Source organism: Orcinus orca, chromosome 10 (genome assembly GCF_937001465.1).
Source record: "Orcinus orca chromosome 10, mOrcOrc1.1, whole genome shotgun sequence".
NCBI classification, from domain to species: Eukaryota; Metazoa; Chordata; class Mammalia; order Artiodactyla; family Delphinidae; genus Orcinus; species Orcinus orca.
Genome location: NC_064568.1, coordinates 85,689,474 through 85,702,075, shown reverse-complemented (window position 1 = coordinate 85,702,075; position 12,602 = coordinate 85,689,474). Strand labels below are relative to the sequence as shown.

General features: G+C 42.8%; 1 protein-coding gene across 11 annotated transcripts in view; it reads left to right on the top strand.

The window, feature by feature from the left end:
• The window catches only part of CARMIL1 (capping protein regulator and myosin 1 linker 1), a 318,638-nt gene that overhangs the window by 159,011 nt on the left and 147,025 nt on the right, over positions 1-12,602 (top strand). The window lies entirely within an intron of this gene.

Below are 12,602 nucleotides of genomic sequence, written 5' to 3'. Positions count from 1 at the left end.
GGGTTCAGCTTTGGATTTGGCCCCGCCTGTGCGTGTAGATCGCCTGAGGGCGTCTGTTCTTTGCTCAGACAGGACGGGGTTAAAGGAGCAGCTGACTGGGGGGCTCTGGCTCACTCAGGCCGGGGGGGAGGGAGGGGCACGGAGTGCGGGGCGAGCCTGCGGCGGCAGAGGCCTGCGTGACGTTGCACCAGCGTGAGGCGTGCCGTGCGTTCTCCCGGGGAAGTTGTCTCTGGATCCCGGGACCCTGGCAGTGGCGGGCTGAACAGGCTCCCTGGAAGGGAGGTGTGGACAGTGACCTGTGCTCACACACAGGCTTCTTGCTGGCGGCAGCAGCAGCCTTAGCGTCTCATGCCCGTCTCTGGGTCCGCGCTTTAGCCGCGGCTCGTGCCCATCTCTGGAGCTCCTTTAAGCAGCGCTCTGAATCCCCTCTCCTCGTGCACCAGGAAACAAAGAGGGAAGAAAAAGTCTCTTGCCTCTTCGGCAGGTCCAGACTTTTACCCGGACTCTCTCCCGGCTAGCCGTGGTGCACTAACCCCCTTCAGGCTGTGTTCACGCCGCCAACCCCAGTCCTCTCCCTGCGCTCCGACTGAAGCCGGAGCCTCAGCTCCCGGCCCCGCCCGCCCCGGCGGGTGAGCAGTCAAGCCTCTTGGACTGATGAGTGCCGGTCGGCCCTGATCCTCTGTGCAGGAATCTCTCCCCGCTTTGCTCTCCGCACCCCTGTTGCTGCGCTCTCCTCCGCGGCTCCAAAGCTTTTCTCCTCCGCCACCCGCAGTCTCTGCCTGCGAAGGGGCTTCCTAGTGTGTGGAAACCTTTCCTCCTTCCCAGCTCCGTCCCACTGCTGCAGGTCCTGTCCCTATTCTTTGTCGCTGTTTTTTCTTTTTTCTTTTGCCCTACCCAGGTACGTGGGGAGTTTCTTGACTTTTGGGAGGTCTGAGGTCTTCTGCCAGCGTTCAGTAGGTGTTCTGTAGGGGTTTTTCCACATGTAGATGTATTTCTGATGTATCTGTGGGGAGGAAGGTGATCTCTGTGTCTTACTCTTCCGCCATCTTGAAGCTCCACCGGTCTGGCAGATCACTTTGATTTTTCTTTTCTTTTTAAAAAATAGTTATTTATTTATTTATTTATTTATGCAGCACCGGATCTTAGTTGCTGTGTGTGGGATCTTAAGTTGCGGCATGTGGGATCTTTAGTTGTGGCATGCAAACTCCTAACTGCGGCATGCGGGGTCTAGTTCCCCGACCAGGGATCGAACCCGGGCCCCTGCATTGGGAACGCAGAGTCTTAGCCACTGGACCACCAGGGAAGTCCCATCAAGGACATTCTTAAATGAAATGGATGTTTGTTTGTGGTATAGAATACAGTGATGACTAGCACAGTTTGATGCTGCTGCCTTGGTTTGTGCTAAGACACCAACAGTTTTTGCCACCATGGCTTTTGCACCATCCATGTAATGTCAACATGATATAAAGGACAAATTTGTTTTAGTATTAGTATAAAAATTGTTTTGAACTTGTGAACCTCTAAGTGAGTCTCAGGGTCCCGCAGGGGTCCATGGACCATACTTGGAGAACAGCTGGTCTGCAGGAGTGAAGACATGTAGGGCAGCCTGAGGTGTTTCTCCAGCTTTCCTTCGTATACTCTTCATGATTTTTACACTGTTAATAGATTAGGCGTGGCATCAGTGCTAAACTTTCCAGTTAATCCCCTGTGCTTAATTTGTTGATTAAACTATATCTAGAGAAGCTCCTAAATACAGTTACTTGAACTATGTAGAGTACTATGTAAAATCGAGAAACTCTGTCAAAACTTAGAATTTTCCCGTGAGTAGATTTTTCCTAATTTCTTAGCTGGAGAATTTTTATTTCATCAGTGAACACCACATTAATGGGGCGGATTACCATCATCTGCTTTTCTTACTTCATTAAGGGCTAGAAGGACTTTTCCATTCCTGAGACTCTAGATCAGAAGTTGGAAATATTTTCTGCAGAGGGCCAGATAGTAACTATCTCAGGCTTTATGAGACAGTCACTGTTACAGTTATGCATCACTGCTGCTATAGCTTGTAAGCAATTCTAGACAGTATGTAACTGAATGAGTGTGACTGTGTTTTAGTGAAACTTTATTTGCAAAAATATGTGTTGTGGGGACTTCCGTGGTGGTCCACTGGTAAAGAATCTGCCTTCAAATGCAGGGGACACGGGTTCGATCCCTAGTCAGGGAACTGAGATCCCACATGCCACAGGGCAACTAAGCCTGTGCACTACAAGTACTGAGTCCGCAGGCGCCTCAACTAGAGAGGAAGCCAGCCGGCGTGCCGTGACAAAGAGCCTGAGTGCTTCAACAAAGATCCCACGTGCCACTACTAAGAGACCCAATGCAGCCAAAAATAAATAAATAAATCCTTAAAAAGAATGGTTAAAGAAATATATATATATATGTTGTGGGCTGTAGCTTGCTGACTCTTGATGTAGATCAGTGGCTTCTTATGCAGGATGTATGTAACCGAAGGAGCTACAAAAAACATTAGAACCTCTATTGATTTTTATTGTTGACTCCTTTTAAGATTTCTATCTTGGTTTTATAATATATAATGACAATGATATATTTCGTATATAATAACTGAATGTTAAAAAATTATTTTTTTCTAAAAAATTAGAAAACTTTTTTACTGTAGTGGGCTTGATTAATAAGAATGGGGACCACTGCCCTAGATGTCATCTCTCCTGCTAATGCCTAAGTAGTTGGCTTTTTTCAGATGTCTGTCTTAATCACCCAGATCTTTAAAGTTTATCTCCTCTTCTTGAGGAGTTAATTTTTTCCCATGGTTCTTACTGTTAAAATTAAAGCCAGCTTCTGTGTAAAGAGGCTACCCCCAGTCCTGTTAGATGGCCTGTATTAATAGTATTTTTCTAATCAAGTTGCAACAAATTATATTGGCTGAACATTTCTCTGTGTTAGAATGAGCACTCTTACCCATGAAGGAACAGTCTGTACTTAAATGGCACAGGAGTTTGGAAGGATTCATAATGGCACAATTTGAGTGTTACGGGGGTCATTTGAGAGGTTTTACAACACGCTGTGTTTGTATTTTTCTCATTTGGGTATGAGTTAGGGAGAAGAGAACGGAGGAATTAGAGGTGTAAGAGGAGAGATTAAATGGGCCGTGTGTTGAGCTGGAGTTTGTTAGAAAATAGGGGCAATAGTTCTCATATGTACTGATGACTTTTCCCACTGTGGCAGTTGGCTCCCATGTATCTCTATTTGATCATAATTCAGATACAAATAAGCAATTTTGTTTACAATTAAAATGAGATTCTGCATGCATTTATATGTTGATGTCCCTGAACCTGATCATTTCAGCAGACTTCCTTCTAGAAAGCTGTACACCATTTCATATAGTCAGTCTGAAAGCTCTCCCGATTGTCCATCATTCAAAGCTTTATTTTTCATTCCACTTTTTCTCCCCATTGCATTAGTCATGAGAGGTAGATGCCTTAAGGGTCCTTGAAATCATTAGTGCTCCCAGGATGGAAGTTCCATGGGAACTGGGCTCTCTCTGTCTTGTTCACATTGCATGACCTGATACTCTGCAGTCAAACCAGTGGCTCAGAGTGAAGGTTTTTCAAGGGAAACTGAACTGCTCTAGGATAGCAGAGCGGAATCCTGGGAGGCTGAGCGGATTAATTTTTGACACATTTTTGACCAGAGATATATTACGGCCAGAGGTGTTGGTTTCTGCAGAAATCCTCCGGTCAATAATGTGTTAAGAGCCTATCGGATTACTCAGTTACTTTCTTCCCCATACTCAAGTTGGCAAGTATTGCTGTAACGGCACCCCGTTTTGCTCTGCGTTACCTCCTCGAATCCAGGGCTAAATCCTGTCTGGATTCCTCTGCAATTCCATCTGTTTCTTTCAGTTCACTCGCCCAGTACATTGTCTTTTTGCACCCAGGGGTTTGTAACTACCGTTTTCTAGGACCAGCTCAGATACAAAGTGGGAGATCTGGGTCGTGTGTGTGGTACTGATGTTAATGTTGCAGGTCTAGTAACAGGGAGGACCACACATGGCTTTGGCAGCTTTATCATCTGGAGCGCAGGGATGGAAGAAACGGTGATCTCTGTGTGACCCCATCATCACACATAGGAGACGGATTTAGAAGAAGGTGCAGATCTAGGGACAGGGCAGTGCCCTTGTCGTTGTTCTCATCACAGAGACCTTACTAATGTCCTCACCCTCTGATTTGCCTGGGATCTGCTCTTCTTCAGAGACATGCCCAGTGGTATAATACATGTTACATCACATGACCTATAGAGCCTCATGTACTGAGAAATAGAGAAGTGTATACATTGTATTGAGGCTTCTTAGGAGTCATCCAGCATGCTATTCTCTCTTCACTGTAGACCAGCCTCTCTGTTCCTATATATTCTGCTACCTCACTAGACCGCTTAGGGTCTGCCCAGGAGCTTCAAGGTAGATTTATAAGCAACTTGAATGCTGTAACTGATTAATGAATTAATTGATTCTAACTAACGAACTATGGCTCTATCAGAATTAAATGTAGGGCCAGGTACCCCGTTGTTGCTGAATAAGCATTCAGGTATGAGGGTGACAGCGGTCATCCTGGATCCATCCAGTTCGTCTCTGGAGGAGAATAGGCATTAGGAAGTACTTGGAAAAATGCCCATTCAGTTATTATTTATAGCTTCCAAAATTTTATTTAAGTGTATTCTTAAAATTTATTCTAGTTTAGGTATCAGTGGGCCGAAAAGATGGCACAGGTTGAAGAAGGCTTTGTTATACATTTCTCATGGGATCTCTCAATGGCCTGTGAGCTGACATGTTAAAAATGTAATTACACTGTAATTTGGAGTGGCAGGGAACGATGAGGTTAGAGGTGGTGGTGCCGAGGAGAAGAGAATATATAGCTTTAACTACATCGATTTTTCTTGTTCCCTGAAGATTTTTAAGGGGAGCTAATCTTCTCCCTCCTCTGAAGCCTCCGCGACACGCATCATCGAGCTTAAACTTGGCTCGTGAGAGCGCAGCCAGCAGTTCATCCCCTTCAGACTCATGTTTTTGTCTTGTCACATTTCATACTCATCAAGGTGACATTCATGTGCCTGATGCTTTCAGGGAAGAGTTTGGAGTGTGGATTAATGTTTGTCAAGGTTGTCCTGAAGACGCTGGTGTACTTCTTTCCCAATCTAAGCTCCTTCTCTTTATTCCTGCTCTCATTTAAAAAGGAAGAAATGCTGTTTGGAGTGTGGAATCAGAAGCATTAGCTTCTATTTCCATTCCTAAATTTCTGTAAATAATTCTGTAAAACAATGGTCTCCAGACCGGGTCAGATGGACTGTATGGTGAACACAGTAAGTGATGAGATATTGAGGAATGTGGAGAAAAGAGTAGAACTTGTTTTATGCTTATTTTCTTCTTATCCATTTTATGTGTGTGGGTATGCATTTTTTTTTTTTTTACTGAGCCTAATATATTAATATAGTAGCACATGTATATAATTTATAGATTAACACACAGATTTGGGGGAGATGTGTGCTCAAAATACGTTTCAGTTAGGAGTGAACGATCAAAAAATTTAGAGAATACCCCTTTAGGCCTCTGGCATGTCCTCATCTGGGAAGTGTTTCAGGTTGTCATATCGTCAGAGTTGGTGAGTGGTCCAACTCATTTATATAGACGTATGCATTTATATGTTGATGTCCCTGAACATCAACATACATCTATATAAATTAGCATATCAGGCAGGATTGGTATCCATGACATTTAAAAAATTTTAAAGCTCTCCCACTCCCATTTTCAAACTAGATGTAAAGGAGAAAAGTCTAAATTATCCCCAGAAAGGCTATCAGATGAATATGTCAGGAGCAGACTGCTGTGGTTCTGAGTATTACCAGCCTTTCTACTACAGAGCATATTTCATTGTGTGCACACAGAAAGCAGCAGAGTGGCAAAACTCTGTATTCTTGCGTGAAACGCTTCCTTCGAGCCTTTAAATGTAAGATTTATTGGGGGGAACTCTTCGATCCTGTGGAATGTGGACACACTCAGATAATCACAATATTGTTCATTGGATTATTACTCTGTACCTTTGTGCTTTTCTTGCATTGTAGATTATGGGGCCTGCTAGACATCCTTCCAATCTGTCAGTCATTTTTGTTCGTTAACACTGTCCTGGAGTATTTCACACTATTTGAAAGTCACAGTGTTTTTACAGTTTCAGGGAGGAGGCGGGCGGGGGCGAAGGAGTAAGGAGGGAAATTTGGCCCAAAAATAATAACTGGAAAAATTGAATTCTTACAAAGTCATCTAGATCACAAAGGTCAGGTGAGAAATTCTAATTCAATAGATTATCTAGAATCTAGAGTGGCAAAGAATTTGGCAAGTGATTTAGACTCCAGATTGCTTGCCAACTTCTTTGTTTTTGCATTTTAACTTCTTTTAATAGCCCCCAAATATTAGTTTATTTTTGATGTCCAAAGGAATAAGAGGACAATCGTTGCTTAAGAAATCACCTCAGAATACATCTTAGTGTTGGCTTTCAAATTAGAAACTAAGTGGTTGGTTGAATGTAATGAAAGGGGTTTGAAATTTTTGATTTGAAAACCCATGGATATGCCACCCTGGATTCCCCTGTAGAGTAGGTTGAAGACTCTTGACAATATGGAAAGCATCTGACCCATTAGCGAGATGATGGCACAGTGGTTAAGACAACCAGATCATAGGTCACAGTGCCTGGGTCTGAATCCTGTCTCTGTCCAGACTAATTTTGTGACCATGGGCAGCTCACTAACCTCTCTGTGCCTTGGGAGAGGAGGGTGGGTCTCCATCTATAAAGTGGTGTTAATGACAGTGCCTCCCTCCTGGAGTTACTGTGAAGACTACATGGATTAATGTATTTAAAACACTTCGTAGGGCTTCCCTGGTGGCGCAGTGGTTGAGAGTCCGCCTGCCGATGCAGGGGACACAGGTTCGTGCCCCGGTCCGGGAGGATCCCACATGCCGTGGAGCGGCTGGGCCCGTGAGCCATGGCCGCTGAGCCTGTGCGTCCGGAGCCTGTGCTCCACAACGGGAGAGGCTGCAGCAGTGAGAGGCCCGCATGCCGCAAAAAAAAAAAAACACTTGGTGCTAGTACATAAAAATGTTTAAATAAATACTTGCTATTTTTATATCCTACAAGATTTGCCCTCTTTTTAAATGAACAACTATATGAAGTGACCAGTTTTCTTAATTGAAAGAAAAAGGATTAGAGTTACAAAATCCCTACATTACAGAAAATTTTAGATATTTCAGAGAGTTTTTTATGGTCTTTTCTATGTTGCTTCTGTCTTGTCAGTTTTATGCTGGTATTTTCTTCTAGAAAGATAAAAGGGAAAAACTTAGTTCTTTTGAGTTTTAAGGGAAAGTTTGGATTATTCAAAGGTGTCAACTGAAATGAGAAATAAGGATCCCAACTTTTATTACCAACCCCAACTAGAGGCTGGACGAACAACAACAACAGACCAACTCTGTATGTAGTACGTTTACGTCAGTAAAAAGTTAGGGGGTAGGAACTGTCTTGTCTCTGTTCAGCAGAGTATAAGAAACAACTCTGCCGTGTGGCCCTCCAGGTTATTCACACTGGCTCTTCCTTTTCAGGGTTTGGAGTCTTGAAAGGTTTGTACTCCCATTTTAAGGAAATGGTAGAAGTGTCACATGAGAACATACATGAGAATACTGTGTTGTGAGGTGCCTCAGAAGAGGCTTCCCTCAACGGCTGTAACTCTTCAAGGCTAACTTCAGATCAGAAGTCACGTGGTAATGAAGGGTCATTTAGGAAGTCAAAGCAAAACATAGTGGGGGGCTTCCCTGGTGGCGCAGTGGTTGAGAGTCCGCCTGCCGATGCAGGGGACACGGGTTCGTGCCCTGGTCCGGGAAGATCCCACATGCCGCGGAGCGGCTGGGCCCGTGAGCCATGGCTGCTGGGCCTGCGCGTCCGGAGCCTGTGGTCCGCAACGGGAGAGGCCACAACAGTGAGAGGTCCGCGTACCGCAAAAAAAAAAAAAAGAAAAGAAAAAGCCATAGTGGGATATACAATAAATGCCATGAACTGATGGCAAAAAGCTGTTACCCACTTCCCACCATGAGAAAATCAGTCAAGATGACTAGCACGGGTGTTTGGAAAGCTTTCTACATTGTATAATATACTCATTATGTGATACAAGCAGTACTTAGTGAAAACATGGGCAAGAATTGTTCCTGAGTGAAACAGACCCCCGTCAGGGAAGTGCAGGGAGTTCTCTGCAGTGAGGTGACATCAGCACAGCAGCTGGGAGACGCATGTGAATGCAAATTGAGTATTTATCCAAGATTTGCTTATGTGCTCACTGATAACTGTGCTCTGAGAAAGCCGTCCCGGAAAATGAACTCTCAGAAATGAAATTAGTTATGTAGTGTCTTGTGTATTTTCTATTTAAGGGAGGCCAAATCAGAGGAAGAGGGAGACAGGGAGAATGGGCCAAGCAGCAGCCGTATTATTACCTTTTCTAACCTGGTGTCACACAGCATCACTGGACGACATCTACCTCTGTGTTGTTTCCAATTTTTGACAATTACGAATACAGCTGTTTACCAACAATACTACTGGGTTGGCCAAAACGTTCGTTTGGGTTTTTCCGTAACATCTTATGGAAAAACTCAAAGGAACTTTTTGGCCAACCCAATATGTAAGCTTTTGTGTAAATAAAAGTTTTTATTTCTCTTGGGTGAATGCCCAGAATTGAGGTTGCTGGATCGTGGTACATGTACATAAAACTTACTAAGCCACTGTCATGCTGTTGTCCACCTTGAGTGTGCCATTTGCATTCCCGTCAGCAGTGTATGAGGTTTCAGTCGCTTTGCATCCTGGTCAGCACTTGATATTGTCACTTTTTTTTTGTTTAAGCAATTCAGTACGTTTGTAGTGACATCTTATTTTGGCTCTAAATTGTATTTCTCTAATGGCTAATAATTTTGAAAATCTTTCATGTACTTATTTGCCTTCAGTATGTTTTCTCTGATGAAGTGTCTGTTTAGATGTTTCTGCTCATTTGAAAAAAATTGAGTTAATTGTTTCTTATTACTGACTTCTGAGAGTTCTTTATACATTTTGAATACCAAGTCCTTTGTCAGAACTGGGATTTGCAAATATTGTCTCCCAGAATATGGTTGTGTCACCCTTCTCTCAACAGCATCTGTTGCTGAGCAAGACTTTTTGACTTTGATAAAGTCCAGTGTATCATTGTTTTTTTCTTTGCTTTTGGCGTCAGATATAAAAACTCTTAAACTGGGTTTCCCTGGTGACACTGTGGTTGAGAGTCCGCCTGCCGATGCAGGGGACGCAGGTTTTGCCCCGGTCCGGGAAGATCCCACATGCTGCGGAGCGGCTGGGCCCATGAGCCATGGCCGCTGAGCCTGTGCGTCCGGAGCCTGTGCTCCGCAACAGGAGAGGCCACAACAGTGAGAGGCCCACGTACAGCAAAAAAAGAAAAAAAAGAAAAACACAAAAAAACTCTTTGACTAAGCCATACATTACTCTGTTGACCATTTCTTCTGGGATGGTGATGTGTCTCATCTAGAAGGCTCACGAACTTCCCATAAGAATCTTTCGTGACTGCTTTTTTTTTTTTTTTTAACATCTCTCTTATTTGCACAGTAGTACTTCATATTCCCCCTATGCCAGAGGGATTATTTCACTCTATTAGAGTTGCTTTTATTCTCTGAGCCTTCTGCTAGGCTGTGCTGGGTGGTTAGTATCACAAGGGGAGGGGCTATCTTGCTGTGTTCATTGTTGCCTCAACCCAGTGATTCATGCACTGTGGGTGGCACTCGCTGGATCTGTGAATGGATGGAGTTGCTGGTCATTTTCGAGTTCCCATGCCTTTGCACATGCTCTTCCTAATTACTTGAAATACTCTCTTCCGTTTTCCCTGCCTGGTTGGCCCCTTCCTATCTCTCAAGCCTTGTGGACCCTTCCCCATTTGCTCCAGGATGAAGTGCTCATGTCCTCCTGTGTTCTTAGGGCACTTTGAACATGCTCCCTTTTCAGCATGTCTCCCATGGTGCTGCAGGTAGCTGAGGAGGGGTCTTTCTCCACCACTGCAGAGCTGCCCTTACTCATCACTTAATCCTCAGACCTTAATATCCCTACCTAGGACTTAGTAGGTACTAAATAAATGTTTATTGAATGAATTACGGTATATGTTTGTCCTTTTCTAATTTATTTTTAACATTAAAAAGCCTAGGCATTAACATAATTTAGAGAAACACGGTGGGCAGACCATGCCAGCATGCACGCGTCTCCATCATCTTCATGGACATTTTTTCTATAATAAAATTTTATTTACACCATCCATAGAACATTTGCTTTTATGATTCTTTTAGATTATGGATCATTCTAGATAAATTTAGAAATATAGTACAAAAATTCTGTTAGAAAAATATTCATATCATCTTTAATGCTACCACCCAGGCAAGGTATTCTCGTAACATTTTGCTATACTTTTCTTCTTAAAAAAAAAACACAGTGTCTATATTTGTGAGCATTTATATCTATCATTTTATATGTAGTTTTTACCAATTACACTCATTGGCTCTGATCACACAAGTATGCACCTGTAACGCTGTATATTTTTAAAATTTAATATTGCACTCCAAACATTTCTGGTGTCATTAAGTGTTAGGTTTGACTTTTAGTGTACCAAAATATTATTTTCAAGGTTTTTGCATGTCACATATAGAGATGATGCTGTCCTACCCACCGCATTAACGTGAAATCTGGTTCTATTACTGATGTGCCCTTCAACTCCTGGAAATGAATTCATATGACAAAAGCCAGCTGTACTTCAAGTCACATCAAGTGACAGAACAAAATACACAATAAAGAGGTTCTGAAGTGTAGTCACTACTTGACATTAAATCCACAAAAGGAGATGAGATGAGAATGATTTGCCATAGTTCCTGAATGGGGAAGTACAGGTGAGAACTCTCAGATACCGTGGGCTTGGGGGGCCCTGTATCATAAGGTGGAATTTACTCCCAGAGAAGCTGCAACTGTCATTAGATGTCATGGAGAAATGTCGGGACTTGTTCTGAGCCCTCGGTCGATGGAAAGAGATGAGAGAGTGGAGACCCTAAAACAACTATGGGAAGAGTTGTTTTTTAATCTGAAACTTCTTTTTTTAATCTAAAACTTAGCAAAGTTAATAAAGAGGCTTTTCGGTGGAAAAGATGGCACGTGGAACCCCATGATGAAGACTAATTCCCTGGCGTTTTCTCTGACACCTGTGGGTGCTCATTTCACTTTTTAAAGCAAATCTGATGCAACTACACACACGTGCTTCAGAGGCTGGGTTTCGACTGTAGTTCTGTCCCTTTGGCCTAGTTTCACTATATTTCTCTGAGCATCTATTTCTTCATCTGTAAAATGTAAACAATAGTACCTCCTAGCGTTGTTTTCAGATTTAAATGAGCTGTTGTTTGAGGTTTAAATGTAAAGTGCCTAGCATGGGGCCTGGTACCTTGACGCTTGAAATAATAGTGATTTTCAGTTCTCTTTCTACCTTCTGCCTTTCATTTCTATTTCAGTAAAGATGTGTTCATTTGCTGCTTGTCATGCCCTGAGGGTAAAACTGATATGGCCTCCCTGAAGCCACAAAGCTGAAATAGACAGCGATGTTGTTTTCAAAGAACTTACAACCTGGGGTGATGAGGAATAGATGTTTAAGCATCAAACTATACTATAAGACAGAATAAAATAAATGCTAAGTAGAGGTGTAAATATTGTGCTGGTTGAGGTGACCTGGGGGAACTTAATAGAGGAGAGAATTATGATACAGGCATTGAAAGATACATGGATTTTTGTAGCTGAACACAGCTTTTTTTTAATTTTTAATTTTTTTTTAACTTTTAATTTTGTACTGGAGTGTAGTTGATTAACAATGTTGTGATAGTTTCAGGTGTACAGCAAGGTGGTTTAGTTATACATTTTCCCATTTAGGTTGTTGCATAATACTGAGCAGAGTTCCCTGGGCTATACAGTAGGCCCTTGTTGGTTATCCATTTTAAATATAGCAGTGTGTACATGTCAGTCCCAAACGCCCTAACTATTCCTTCCCCCCACCCTTCTTCCCCCGTGGTAAAAGATAACTCTGATTGTGAAATTGCATATGTTTGGTGAGTAGTGAAGTGTCTGCTTTTTGGCTTGAGCATGAGTTAGGGGCTGGAAAAACAGTGTGGTGGCAGATCTCTGTTACAAATAGCTTCACTCTATGGTTGAAGAACTTGTATGAAGCATAAGACAAAAAATAACACCTGGACTATCTCATGTGTATAATCAGTACTAAGAACTGCAAGGAAGGTACCAAATGGTTGTGGGATCCTTGCCAATAAGCATTGGGGATCCCATCCGATGTCACTCATTATCAGGCTAGATACTGTCCTTGCTTGCCGTATAAACTCCTCTAGCTAGAGAGCATATGATATACTTGATGGTGAAAGAATTTATGAAGGAGCAGTCTAAAGAAATAGGACCTGTTAGTATGGAATTAGACATATGATTTCTCTTAGA